Source organism: Salvelinus sp. IW2-2015, linkage group LG4q.1:29, assembly GCF_002910315.2.
Source record: "Salvelinus sp. IW2-2015 linkage group LG4q.1:29, ASM291031v2, whole genome shotgun sequence".
NCBI lineage: Eukaryota > Metazoa > Chordata > Actinopteri > Salmoniformes > Salmonidae > Salvelinus > Salvelinus sp. IW2-2015.
The window spans coordinates 84,638,799-84,654,123 of NC_036842.1; the positions used below are offsets into that span (position 1 = coordinate 84,638,799).

Sequence of the window (15,325 nt, forward strand, 5' to 3'; positions counted from 1 at the left end):
AAGACCATCAAGAGTTTAAAACTTCTATTGGGAATTTAACAGCAAAGTACTTTTTATGTGCACTACGCCAGTCTTTTATCCGTAAAAAAAATAAGTTTGATGGAAACACATCTCTGGTGGGGAAAATGCGAATATTGTTTTATGGCAGATGTAGAATATTTGCTGAAAATATGTCACTAATTGGATGAAAAACCTGCTACTGTCCTTAACTTTGTATCGTGGTGAGGGACCATATTTATAACCTGGCCACTCACTGTCTCTTAACTTTGTATCGTGGTGAGGGACCATATTATAACCTGGCCACTGTTTCTTAACTTTGTATCGTGATAAGGGACCATATTAAAACCTGGCCACTGTCTCTTAACTTGTATCGTGGTGAGGGACCATATTATAACCTGGCCACTGTCTCTTAACTTTGTATCGTGGTGAGGACCATATTAATTTTGAGTGAGTGTTTTATGGCTTGTATGTCTCCCGTGTTTTATCTCCAGGGATTTATGGAAAACATTATTTTTTTTGTCAAATCAAATCCATAAAGGTCCTCAATGTATATTGTATTAGATGTTAATGTTCACATAAGGGATTATTCTAACCTACAGTAGTAGTACAATGTTATACCTTATAATACGTATCGCTGTATGTACGTTTTGAGCATTTTGAAATTTATTCTCATATCCAGTCACACATAATTGCAGCTGTTTAACTAAAACACTTCTGTAATTCATGTACATATTCTATATTACTAAATACACTTCTGTAATTCAGCTTACATATTCTATATTACTAAATACACTTCTGTAATTCAGCTTAACATATTCTATATTACTAAATACACTTCTGTAATTCAGCTACATATTCTATATTACTAAATACACTTCTGTAATTCAGCTAACATATTCTATATTACTAAATACACTTCTGTAATTCAGCTTACATATTCTATATACTAAATACACTTCTGTAATTCAGTTTCATATTCTATATTACTAAATACACCTCTGTAATTCAGCTTACATATTCTATATTCACTAAATACACCTCTGTAATTCAGCTTACATATTCTATATTACTAAATACACCTCTGTAATTCAGCTTACATATTCTATATTACTAAATACACCTCTGTAATTCAGCTTACATATCTATTTACTAATGCGGTACTGTAATTCAGCTTACATATTCTATATTACTAAAAACACTTCTGTATTCAGCTTACATATTCTATATTACTAAATACACCTCTGTAATTCAGCTTACATATTCTATATTACTAAATACACCTCTGTAATTCAGCTTACATATTCTATATTACTAAATGCGGTACGTAATTCAGCTTACATATTCTATATTACTAAAAACACTTCTGTATTCAGCTACATATTCTATATACTAAATACACTTCTGTAATTCAGCTTACATATTCTATATTACTAAATGCGGTACTGTAATTCAGCTTACTGCATTTATAATATAGAATATGTAAGCTGAATTACAGTACCGCATTTAGTAATATAGAATATGTATCTGTAATTCAGCTTACATATTCTATATTACTAAATGCAGTATCTGTAATTCAGCTTACATATTCACGGTCTATATGAAGTACGCTTTACATGTACAATATTAATCCAATCATATTTCTGTTCTGTGTACATGTTTGTTCCTCCAATAATAAACCCAAGGTCGAAATCAAACTGATTATGCTTTGTGGACAGTGGTTTTGTTTTTAAAGTCACTGTTCCGGTATTCACAGAGAACTGTACGGTAATCACACACACAGAGTAATCTGAAGTAGTGGAGAGTAGATAACTGTTTTTTTTTTTTCATGTTTAACCCAGTGTCTTTTTTAAAGGATATGAATCATGTAGTTATGTAAATACAGCTAATGTGGGGTATAGAAATTGGAGAGAAAGTCTTCATTAAAAAAAACGTAGTTGGTAGAGAACTTCTTCCATGTTAATTTGTTCTATAGTACTGTTGTGGAACACTTGATACAAACCAACAAAATGAGGCACTAATTGAATTGTATATAGTGAATCTTAATACATATGAGCCGCTGCAAGGTAGGTCTCTCTCTGGTCGCAGTCAGAGGAGGAGCTCGAAGAGTAAATGGCTGTATGGCCCTTATATAATGGGAGGTGATCATACAATCAAATTGTTTACACAACAGTTATTTATACAAAGCAACAGTTCCAACACAGAACATTAAGCCTTGAGAAGATCCAACAGCTCACCCCAAATTCTGCCACCACAGGTACTGTACGATCACTACAATGTTTTGTCGTTGTAATAAATATAAGACGTAGCCAAAGAATAATGCAAAAGTAGATTATCATTCACTATCAACCTGTTTCTTTTGTCTGGAAAAAGAAAAACAGACAAACAGTTTTATTCTGTCTGATCTTACAGAAGAGGAAATCCATTAGCTTCTCCATTAGCTTCTCCATTAGCATCTCCATTAGCTTCTCCATTAGCTTCTCTATTAGCCTATCCATTAGCTTCTCCATTAGCCTATCCATTAGCTTATCCATTAGCCTATCCATTAGCTTATCCATTAGCCTATCCATTAGCTTCTCCATTAGCTTCTTCATTAGCTTCTCCATTAGCTTCTTCATTAGCCTATCCATTAGTTCTCATTAGCTTCTCCATTAGCCTATCCATTAGCTTCTCCATTAGCTCTCCATTAGCCTATCCAGTAGCTTACCATTAGCCTATCCATTAGCTTCTCCATATTAGCCTATCCATTAGCTTATCCATTAGCCTATCCATTAGCCTTCATTAGCTTCTCCATTAGCCTATCCATTAGCTTCTCCATTAGCTATCCATTAGCTTCTCCATTAGCTTCTGCTTCCATAAACAGGTCCATGGACAGAGTGAGCATAATGGAGGAGGAGGGGGTAGATTACTGCCAAAATGTTGTAACCACATGTAAAATAACAACCACACTTTACAGAGAAATAGCTCAGCCACATAGTCTAGGTTCGTTTTCAATAGGGCATATTGTAGCAAAACGTTTTGCAATGGACAACAGAAAATTCGATATTCCTATTGGAATAATTTCGGTTATACCTCGTTGTTTCAAAACGTTTTCTCCAACTGAACACGACCCTGAACTCGGTGAAGGCAACTCACATTCACAGCACAGTGAGTGTCCTGTGTTGATAGACATGATAGTCTTGTACTCAAATAATACAATTTAAAAAAGGTATTTTAAAAAAATAAAAAATGACAATGCACATTTTTTACAGTGTATAAGACATGTTGAAAACTCGGTTAACACTATACTATGGTAAAAAATACCGCACAGCAATGTAAACCACACAGTCAGGCCACTCAGATATAATACAGAAATATTTGTATTAATTAAGATCCCCATTAACAGCTACTCTTCCTGGGGTCAAACAAGGTTAAACAGCGACATCACAACAACATCATCAAATAAACCACATCTCTCTCGTCACAAAAACAACAGATGTGTTATTTAGCGAACGTGCCAACAACAGCTCGCAAATGCAGTGCGAGTAGAATACCTACATTATGAGATTATTATGGATAAAAGCAATATTATTTTTTCATTTTGTCAAACGGCAGCCAAGTATCTATCATCATGTCACCGGAATAAGACCCTCGATATGTATTGGAAAAGGCGCATCAAGCTCATCACCGTGCACTTTCACCACCCTGTGAAGTTCACCATAACTTCATCTGTAGCCTAATAAACTGCGTGGTTTCCCGAGTCGTAGTGGGGAGGACAACATATCGTCGCCTGACTCCAAGTTGACTTCAATATGATGGTTATTATATCAATATTTAAGCATAAAGGCATTTCCACTACCATTTATCTTGCATTATTAATTTTACCCGAKACGAAAAGATCTCACCGTGTCGAACYAAGAAATTGRCTGTCGGCATTTCTACAATTGTACCAGGATTGAATGTTTCCATCAGCCCAGTCGTAACTTCTTYCATACGTCAGGTACTTCCTCCGCATGAAATGGCTGGATGGAAACGTGGTTAGTGTCAGACAGAGCAACACTCATAATTACCAGAGAACATCAGTGAAGAAAGAAGTAAACATACACATTCACAAACAATAACAATAAATATACAATAAAAAAAAAAATGTATATAACAACATTTATAGTACATGCCAATATTAAAAGTCAATTGTCTGACAAAAAAAAACAAAAATGTTGGTTTGTGAAAGGGTAGGCGCTTTGGGAGGGGAAGGCTTATGGTTGGTTAGTACTGGAGAGGGTTGTTATGGTAACCAGCCATGCTGGGCTGTGATTGGTTGACGGTCAGCCAGGCTGGCCTGTGATTGGTTGAAAGTCAGTGCGCATGCTCAGATCAGTCCTGGCCGGCATCGATCTTCTCTTGTCGTCMTCTCATGATCTCTTGGAGCTCTGAATCCCCACTGCTCTTCTAGGAAACAGTAATACAGGCTTTAGTTTCACACGTCCCGACAAACACTCAACAAAAATACAAACACAACATGGCAACATTTTTTWWWWRWTTTTACTGAGTTACAGCTCATATAAAGGAAATCAGTCAATTGAGATAAATGAATTAGGTCCTAATCTATGGATTTCACATAGCTGGGAAAACAAATATAAATCTGTTGATAACAGATACCTTTTTTTAAAAAGGTAGGGGTGTGAATCAGAAAACCAGTCAGTATCTGGTGTGACCACCATTTGCCTCATGCAGTGTGACACATCTCCTTCACTTAGAGTTGATCAGGCTGTTGATTGTGGCCTGTGGAATGTTGTTCCACTCCTCTTCAATGTCTGTGTGAAGTTGCTGGATATTGGAGGGAACTGGAACACGCTGTTGTAACACGTCGATCTCGAGCATTTTCAGCTTCCAGGAATTGTGTACAGATCCTTGCGACAAGGGGAGTGTATTATCATGTTGAAACATGAGGGGATGGCGGGGGCTGAATGGCACGACAACGGGCCTCAGGATCTCGTCACGGTATCTCTGCGCATTCAAATTGCAATCGATAAAATGCAATTGTGTTTGTTGTCCGTAGCTTATTGCTGCCCATACATAACCCCACCGCCACCATGGGCACTCTGTTCAAACGTTGACATCAGCAAACCGTTCGTCTACACGACGCTTGTCTGCCATCTGCCTGGTACAGTTCAAACCGGGATTCATCATGAAGAGCACACCACTCCAGGGCGCCAGTGACCATCAAAGGTGAGTATTTTCCCACTGAAGTCGGTTACGACGCTGAACTGCAGTCAGGTCACGAACCTGGTGAGGACGATGAGCACCAGATGAGCTTTCCCTGAGACGGTTTCTGTCCAGTTTGTGCAGAAATTCTTCAGTTGTGCAAATCAAAAGTTCCATCAGCTGTCTGGGTGGCTGGTCTCAGACGATCCCGCAGGTGAAGAAGCCGGATGTGGAGGTCCTGGCTGGCGTGGTTACACGTGGTCTGCGGTTGTGAGGCCGGTTGGACGTACTGCGGAAATCTTAAAAACGACATTGGAGGCGGCTTATGGTAGAGAAATGTACATTACATTCTCTGGCAACAGCTCTGGTGGACATTCCTGCAGTCAGCATGCCAATTGTACGCTCCCTTAAAACTTGAGACATCTGTGGCATTGTGTTATGTGACAAAACTGCACATTTTAGAGTGGCCTTTTATTGTCCCCAGCACAAGGTGCACCTGTGTAATGATCATGCTGTTTAATCAGCTTCTTTATATGCAAAACCTGTCAGGTGGATTGATTATCTTGGCAAATGAGAATGCTCACTAACAGGGATGTAAACACATTTGTGCACCTAACGTTTGAGTGAAATAGATTTTGTGCGTATGGAACATTTCTGAGATCTTATATTTCAGCTCATGAAACATGGGAACAACACTTTACATGTTGCCTTTTATATTAGTTACATTTACTGTATCTATCCACTTAACTATAAAAAGACAAATGTGGGTCTCAAGCCCTAAAACAGCCCGACAAGGAGTGTGTGTGCGTATTTACGTGTGTGTGCGTGTGAGCGTACTGTATGTGTGTAAGTATGTGTGTGTGTAAGTTGTGTGAGTGTGTGTGGTGTGTGTGTGTGTGTGTACTGTATGTGTGTGTGTGTGTGTGTGTACTGTATGTGTGTGTGTGTGTGTGTGTACTGTATTGTGTGTGTGTGTGTGTGTGTGTGTGTGTGTGTGTGTGACTGTATGTGTGTGTGTGTGTGTGTGTGTGTGTTGTGATGTATGTGTGTGTGTGTGTGTGTGTGTGTGTTAATGGAGTGCTGTATTATGTGTATTGTGTGCGTCCTGTCTGTTTAGGGTGGCGTCGTTTAGGGTTCGTCAGGGTGCCTCGTTAGGTGGTGCCAGGGTGCGTTGTTAGGGTGGCGGGTGCGTCGTTAGGGTGCGATAGGGTGCGTCGTTAGGGTGCGTCGTTAGGTGCGATAGGGCTGCGTCGTTAGGGTTCGTCAGGGTGCGTCGTTAGGGTGCGTCAGGGTTGCGTCGTTAGGGTGCGTCAGGGTGCGCGTTGAGNAGACACTCTACACACATGCATAACATAGACACTCTAAACACATGGTAAACATAGACACTCTAAACACATGATAACATAGACACTCTACACACATGATAACAATAACACTCATAACACACACATGATAACATTAGCACTCTACACACATGATAACATAGACACTTCTAAACACATGGTAACACCTAGACACATCTAAACACATGATAACATAGACACTCTACACACATGATACATAGACACATCTCAAACACATGATAAATAGACACTCTAAACACATGATAACATAGACACTCTAAACACATGGTAACATAGACACTCTACAAACACATGATAACATAGACACTCTACACACATGATAACATAGACCAACTCTACACCACACATGATAACATAGACACTCTAAACACACATGATAACATAGACACTCTACACACATGATACATAGACACTCTACAACATGATAAACATAGACACTCTAAACACATGGTAACATAGACACTCTAAACACATGATAAATAGACACTCTACACACCTGACATAGACACTCGAAGTAACCTACACACATGATAACATAGACACTCTAAACACATGATAACAAATAGACACCCTACAACACATGATAACATAGACACTCTAACAACATGATAACATAGACAGCACTACACACATGATAACATAGACACTCTAAACACATGATAACGTAGACACTCTACACACATGATAACATAGACCTCTCCTACACACATGATAACATAGACATACAACATGATAACATAGACACTCTACACACATGATAACATAGACAGCTCTAGCACACATGATAACATAGACACTCTACAACACATGATAACATAGACACCCTACACACTGATAACATAGACACTCTAAACACATGATAAACATAGACACTCTACACACATGATAACATAGACACTCTACCACATGATAACGATAGACACCATACACACATGATAACATAGACATACACACATGATAACATAGACACTCTAACAACATGATAACATAGACACTACACACATGATAACTTAGACACTCTACACACATGATAACATAGACACTCTACACACATGGTAAACATAGACACTCTACACACATGATAACATAGACACTCTACACACATGATAACATACGACACTACAACACATGAATAACATAGACAGCTCTACACACATGATAACATAGACACTCTAAACACATGAATAACATAGACACTCTACATACACATGATAACATAGACACTCTACAACATGATAACATAGACACTCACACACATGATACAATAGACACTCTAACACACATGATAACATAGACACTACACACATGATAACATAGACACTCTACACACATGATAACATAGACACTCTACCACACATGGTAACATAGACACTTACACACATGATAACATAGACACTCTAACACACATGATAACATAGACACTAAACACACATGATAACATAGACACTCTACACACATTGATAACATAGACACTCTAACACATGATAACATAGACACTCTACACACATGATAACATAGACACTCTACACACATGATAACATAGACACTCTACACACATGGTAACATAGACACTCTATCACGCATGATAACATAGACAACTCTAAACACATGATAACAAATAGAACACATCTAGCACACATGATAACATAGACACTACACACATGATAACATAGACACTCTAACACACATGATAACATAGACACTCTACACACATGATAACATAGACACTCTAACACACATGATAACATAGACACTCTACAACATGATAACATAGACCACTCTAACACATGATAACATAGACACTCTAACACACATGATAACATAGACACTCTAAACACATGATAACATAGACACTCTACAACACATCGATATACATAGACACTCTACACACATGATAACATAGACACTCTACACAACTGATAACATAGACACTCTAAACACATGATAACATAGACACTTCTAACACATGATAACATAAACACTCTACAACACATGATAACATAGACACTCTACACACATGATAACATAGACACTCTAAACACTAGCATAACATAGACACTCTCACACACATGATAAACATAGACACTCTAACACACATGATAACATAGACACTCTACAAAACACATTGAATAAATAGACACCTTCATAAACACATGATAACATAGACACTCTAACACACATGATACATAGACACTCAACACATGATAAAATAGAACTCTACACACATGATAACATAGACACTCTAAACACAATGATAACATAGACACTCTACCACACATGATAACATAGAACAACTACACCATGATAACATAGACACTCTACAACACATGATAACATAGACACTCTAAACACATGATAACATAGACACTCTAAACACATGATAACATAGACACTCTACACACATGATAACATAGACACCTACACACATGATAAGCATAGACACTCTACACACGCATGATGAACATAGACACACTACACACATGAAACATAGACACTACAGACACAATGATAACATACGACACTCTTACACACATGATAACATAGACACTCTAAACACATGATAACGTAGACACTCTACACACATGATGACATAGACACTCTACACACATGATAACATAGACACTACACACACATGTACACATGGATTTTGTATTTCAGATATGTGGTAGGTGCCTGAGGGAACACACTTAATGTGTTGTGAAATCTTTTATCAAATCAAATTTTATTTGTCACATGCGCCAAATACAACAGGTGTAGACCTTACGGTGAAATGCTTACTTACAAGCCCTTAACAATGCAGTTCAAGAAATAGAGTTAAGAAATTTTTTAAAAGCAACAGAATAATATAGCAATACCGAGGCTACATACAGGGGGTACCGGTGCCGAGTCAATGTGCGGAGGTACAGGTTAGTCGAGGTAATTTGTAAACGTAGGTAGGGGTGAAATGACTATGCATAGACAATAAACAGCGAGTGCAGCAAGGGGGGGGTCAATGTAAGTAGTCCGGGTGGCCATTTGATTAATTGTTCAAATACGACTGCTGGAGTTATGTCATACATGCAGCTAACAAAAACATATGGAAATGTCTGCTCTACCCGAAATAACAACCAACTAATTGCAGCATTACTGCAAAAATGGAAGAGGAAAGTGGAAGGGGGAAAAGTAAGAACTTGTCTGTCGGTCCTGCATTAAAGACCATCATTGGTTAAAGAGAACTGTAATAAATAAAAAAGTATACCAGTTTAATTTAAGGACCAAAAAAATGACGGCCTTGCCATATGGATTGCGAAATAGTTGGGAAGAGATTTTTTACTTACCGATTCCATGGCATATGGTTTATGGAACTGATATGCAAAACGACGCCGTATTCAAAACTTTAATTTTTTTAATTTAAATGATTTTACAAAATTCTTGCAACCAATAGAATATTATTTATATGGGGGATACAACCTTCCCAGCTCTGCAAATTTTTTTGCGAAGAGACAGAATCGTTAGATCATTTGTTTTGGTACTGACCATATGTAGCTTGTTTTTGGTCACAGGTCCAGGAATGGCTGAAGAATTGCAATATTTGCCTGGAGCTAACCCTGCAGATACCACTACTGGGCGATCTGAAAAGTCATAGTCAATCGATCAATAATATAATAATACTTCTGGCAAAAAAAAATATTTTCAATATACAATCTGTAGAAACAATGAGAATAGAAAGGTTCAGAACATTTGTGAAACATCACAGCACAGTTGAACATATATGGTGTTAAGAGATAGATGGGAGGGGTTGGATGGAGCTGAAGGTTGGGACTAATAACAACAAGATAACTAATGTAAAACATACTGTGCCCGTAAAACGTATATAGGTCAAGAACCTTTTTGAAAGAGCACAGTTTGAAAGATATGGCAAATAGAAATCAAACCGGGTGGACATCAGAAATAGATGGGAGCAGTTGAGGGTAGAGGAAGGACAGGAGTAAAAACAAACGAAATAGAACTGCTGTAAAATAGACTGTATCCATAAAATGTATATAGTATGTATTAGCTGGAAATACAGGCCTAAGTGTTGTTGTTCACTAGTTTGCTCCAATTGGGGGAGGGATGGTAGGGTTGGAGGGTTATAAAGGAAATATATTTGTTTTTAAGATATGTATGTATATGTATTTGTAAAGTATGTATGTGTATTTGAATGTATTTATATGTGTATGTATGTGTGTGTATATATATATACAGTGGGGAGAACAAGTATTTGATACACTGACAATTTTGCAGGTTTTCCTACTTACAAAGCATGTAGAGGTCTGTAATTTTTATCATAGGTACACTTCAACTGTGAGAGAAGGAATCTAAAACAAAAATCCAGAAAATCACATTGTATGATTTTTAATTAATTAATTTGCATTTTTAAAATGTTTTACAGGGAAGACACAATATGTAAATCTATTAGCTAACCACGATAGCAAAAGACACAACTTTTTTCCTGCATGGGTACTATCACAATTTCGACCAAATAAAGATATATATAGCCACTAACCAAGAAACAACTTCATAAGATGACAGTCTGATAACATATTTATGTGTATAGCATAGTTTTTTTTAGAAAAATGTGCATATTTCAGGTATAAATCACAGTTCTACATTGCAGCTGCAATCTGAAATAGTGCGAAGCTGCCAGAATAATTACAGAGACCAACGTCAAATACCTAATACTCATCTTAAAACATTTCTGAAAAATACACAGCGTACAGCAAATGAAAGCCCAACATCTTGTGAATCCAGCCAATATGTCAGATTTTTTAAGTGTTTTACAGCGAAAACACAATATAGCATTATATTAGCTTACCACAATAGCCAGAAACACAAGCAATTTACCAGCAGCAAAGGTTAGCGATCGTAACAATCCAGCAAAAAGATATATAATTTTGACTAACCTTGATATACTTCATCAGATGACAGTCCTGTAACATCATATTAACACAATGCATATAGGTTTTGTTCGAAAATGTGCATATTTAGCAGCACAAATCATGGTTATACAATGTCAACAGTAGCAACAGTTCATGCGTTCTGGCCGGCGCCATCTTGGAGAGGCACCTAATCTAATCAATAAATAATCGTAAACTTGACTAAAAAATACAGGTTGGACAGCAAATGAAAGATGCATTAGTTATTAATGCAACCGCTGAGTTAGATTTTTAAAATTAACGTTACTAGAGCATACAGTGTGCGTTACAGCCAGACTAGTGCCGCAATAATGGCGGACAAATCCGTTTACATTTTTCCACATAAATACGGAATAACATCATGAATAGCTCTTACTTTTGGACGAGCTTCCATCAGAATCTTGGGCAAGTTGTCTTTTGTCCAAAAGAATCGTTGCTTGGTTGTAAAACGTCGTCTTCAACTTCGGAATTAGCAGCTAACAATAGCTATGTGGCCACAACATGCCCAAATGTTCAAAACGCAATACTAAGGAAATTCCGAAAATAGCAATATACTCGCATAAACTGATATAACTCGTTTAAAATAACTTCGTTATGATGTTTCTAACACCTATATCGAATTAAATTACAGACGGATATATCTAAGGCCGATAACTGAGCGTTTCAAAATGCCATCCTGAGGTCTTGCTTTGCGTAATGACGAACGTCGAAAAGAGAGCTCCTTCGTTCCTTGGCCTTTTATAAGGTCTGAGATCTACGTAGAAACTCCATTCCAATTCTCATTGGTTACTGACATCCAGGGGAAGGCGGGTGCAGTTCATGTCGACCCATAGGATACATACAGAGCTTTAAACTGATCTGAGAACAGAACCTCGTTTTCAGACCTTCGCAGTTCCTGTCATGAATTTCGCTGCAGAAAGAGTTCTGGTTCACCCACAGACATAATTCAAACGGTTTTAGAAACTAGAGTTGTTTTTATCCAATAGTAATAATAATATGCATATTGTACGAGCAAGAATTGAGTATGAGGCAGTTTAATTTGGAGACGATATTTTCCAAAGTGGAAACAGCCCCTATATTGAGAAAATGTTAAACCATATAGGATGTGCTATATACGTAAAAATATACGTAAATATTTTTCAACAATTGGTTGGTCGAAAAAACAGACGACTCTCGGTCGACCAAGATTTTTTTAGTTGAGGACAGCCCTAGAACTGACCCTGTATATCAAATTTAAATCAAATGTATTTATAAAGCCCTTCTTACATCAGCTGATGTACAAAAGTGCTGTACAGAAACCCAGCCTAAAACCCCAAACAGCAATCAATGCAGATGTAGAAGCACGGTGGCTAGGAAAAACTCCCTAGAAAGGCCAGACCCTAGGACGAAACCTAGAGAGGAACCAGGCTATGAGGGGTGGCCAGTCCTCTTCTGGCTGTGCTGGTTGGAGATTATAACAGAACATGGCCAAGTTGTTCAAATGTTCATAGATGACCAGCAGGGTCAAATAATAATAATCACAGGGTTGTCGAGGGTGCAACAGGTCAGCACCTCAGGAGTAAATGTCAGTTGGCTTTTCATAGCCGATCATTAAGAGTATCTCTACCGCTCCTGCTGTCTCTAGAGAGTTGAAAACAGCAGGTCTGGACAGGCAGCACGTCCGGTGAACAGGTCAGGGTTCCATAGCCGCAGGCAGAACAGTTGAAACTGGAGCTGCAGCACGTCCGGTGAACAGGTCAGGGTTCTATAGCCGCAGGCAGAACAGTTGAAACTGGAGCAGCAGCAGTCCGGTGAACAGGTCAGGGTTCCATAGCCGCAGGCAGAACAGTTGAAACTGGAGCTGCAGCACGTCCGGTGAACAGGTCAGGGTCTATAGCCGCAGGCAAGACAGTTGAAACTGGAGCAGCAGCACGTCCGGTGAACAGGTCAGGGTTCCATAGCCGCAGGCAGAACAGTTGAAACTGGAGCTGCAGCACGTCCGGTGAACAGGTCAGGGTTCTATAGCCGCAGGCAGAACAGTTGAAACTGGAGCTGCAGCACGTCCGGTGAACAGGTCAGGATTCTATAGCCGCAGGCAGAACAGTTGAAACTGGAGCTGCAGCAGTCCGGTGAACAGGTCAGGATTCTATAGCCGCAGGCAGAACAGTTGAAACTGGAGCTGCAGCACGTCCGGTGAACAGGTCAGGCAGAACAGTTAACTGGAGCTGCAGCACGTCCGTGAACAGGTCAGCAGAACCGTTGAAACTGGAGCTGCAGCACGTCCGGTGAACAGGTCAGGCAGAACCGTTGAAACTGAGCGGCAGCACGTCCGGTGAACAGGTCAGGGTTCTAATAGCCGCAGGCAGAACAGTTGAAACTGGAGCTGCAGCACGTCCGGTGAACAGGTCAGGATTCTATAGCCGCAGGCAGAACAGTTGAAACTGGAGCTGCAGCACGTCCGGTGAACAGGTCAGGATTCTATAGCCGCAGGCAGAACAGTTGAAACTGGAGCTGCAGCACGTCCGGTGAACAGGTCAGGATTCTATAGCCGCAGGCAGAACAGTTGAAACTGGAGCTGCAGCACGTCCGGTGAACAGGTCAGGCAGAACAGTTTGAAACTGGAGCTGCAGCACGTCCGGTGAACAGGTCAGGCAGAACAGTTGAAACTGGAGCTGCAGCACGTCCGGTGAACAGGTCAGGATTCTATAGCCGCAGGCAAGAACAGTTGAAACTGGAGCTGCAGCACGTCCGGTGAACAGGTCAGGCAGAACAGTTGAAACTGGAGCTGGCAGCACGTCCGGTGAACAGGTCAGGCAGAACCGTTGAAACTGAGCTGCAGCACGGCTGTTCTTCTTATTTCATATGTCTTATTTTTATTTATTGTGTTTTTATTCTACCTTATGTTATTTTTAGTACTACATTGATATTGATTACTGCATTGTTGGGTTTAGAGCTTGTAAGAAAGCTGTACTTGTGCCCTTGACATTAAAACCTGAAACTTCAGGTAAAGTTTGAGACAAAACAAAAAAGAGAGCATTACACCTCAATAGAAACCTGCTTTGTGCCTTTTTACCAATGGTTTAAAGGAGCTGTTAAATTAGTTTCCAGAGGTTTTGCTCTGTAAGTGCTGTGGCTGACAGGAAGGTGTAAATGTGTGTCTGTGTATCGCGATCCTCGGAGCCAGCTTTGTTTCCCCTAAGATYTTTTTAGCAGCAGTGACAAAGTTAGTGTGGGGGGGAGTGGGTGTGGCCAATGGCAAGGTCAAAATGTTGCTGTTTTAAAGCTAATTTTCTGCAATTCTACACATCTGCCTTTGGCAGAGAAAAGAAAATGCGCGTTTAAAGCTAATTTCCTGCAATTCTACACATTTTCCATGGGACTGAGAGAAAATATGCAGTTTTAAAATAACTGTCCAGTATAAATTGCACTTTTAAAAGTTAATATTCTGTTAGCTCATATCTAAATAATGTTGTTACCTCGTTCTATACTCGTATTTTTGGCAAAAGCATAAATAGGCAGGGGGGAAAAGACTTAAAAAAAACACTTTAAACTGTGGTCTCAAACAGAGCGTTTCAAAAACGCTTGCTGTTTCCTTTCAGAGTATGATGTCATACTCCGGAGGAGGTTGAGCTGGCCATTCAGCGGTCTAGAGATGGATGAGCTGGCCAATCAACGGTCTACTTGTATTCATATTTTTTATGACCGTTATACGCCCACAGCATTCTGTTGTTGGGGTACGCCAACACCATTTCAACACAGATAAGCTGCTTTTTAACATACTTAATTACCATTTTTTTTAAGGAAAACTATTTCACTCATATTTTAAGTAACTATAGGTCATATTTCATAGCAATCTGAAAGCACTGG

The 15,325-nt window shown here is 39.1% G+C and overlaps 1 protein-coding gene and 2 long non-coding RNA genes across 3 annotated transcripts in view; 1 reads left to right on the top strand and 2 right to left on the bottom strand.

Moving 5' to 3' along the window:
* The window catches only part of nav2b (neuron navigator 2b), a 314,640-nt gene that overhangs the window by 238,407 nt on the left and 60,908 nt on the right, over window positions 1-15,325 (top strand).
* Window positions 266-831, bottom strand: LOC139027599 (uncharacterized). The gene is made up of 2 exons (XR_011479726.1): window positions 751-831; window positions 266-711 (listed from the first exon to the last, which is right to left on the bottom strand). It is a non-coding gene; the product is annotated as an uncharacterized lncRNA (long non-coding RNA).
* On the bottom strand, window positions 1,226-1,703 carry LOC139027600 (uncharacterized). Its single transcript, XR_011479727.1, has 3 exons — window positions 1,499-1,703; window positions 1,400-1,457; window positions 1,226-1,280 (listed from the first exon to the last, which is right to left on the bottom strand). It is a non-coding gene; the product is annotated as an uncharacterized lncRNA (long non-coding RNA).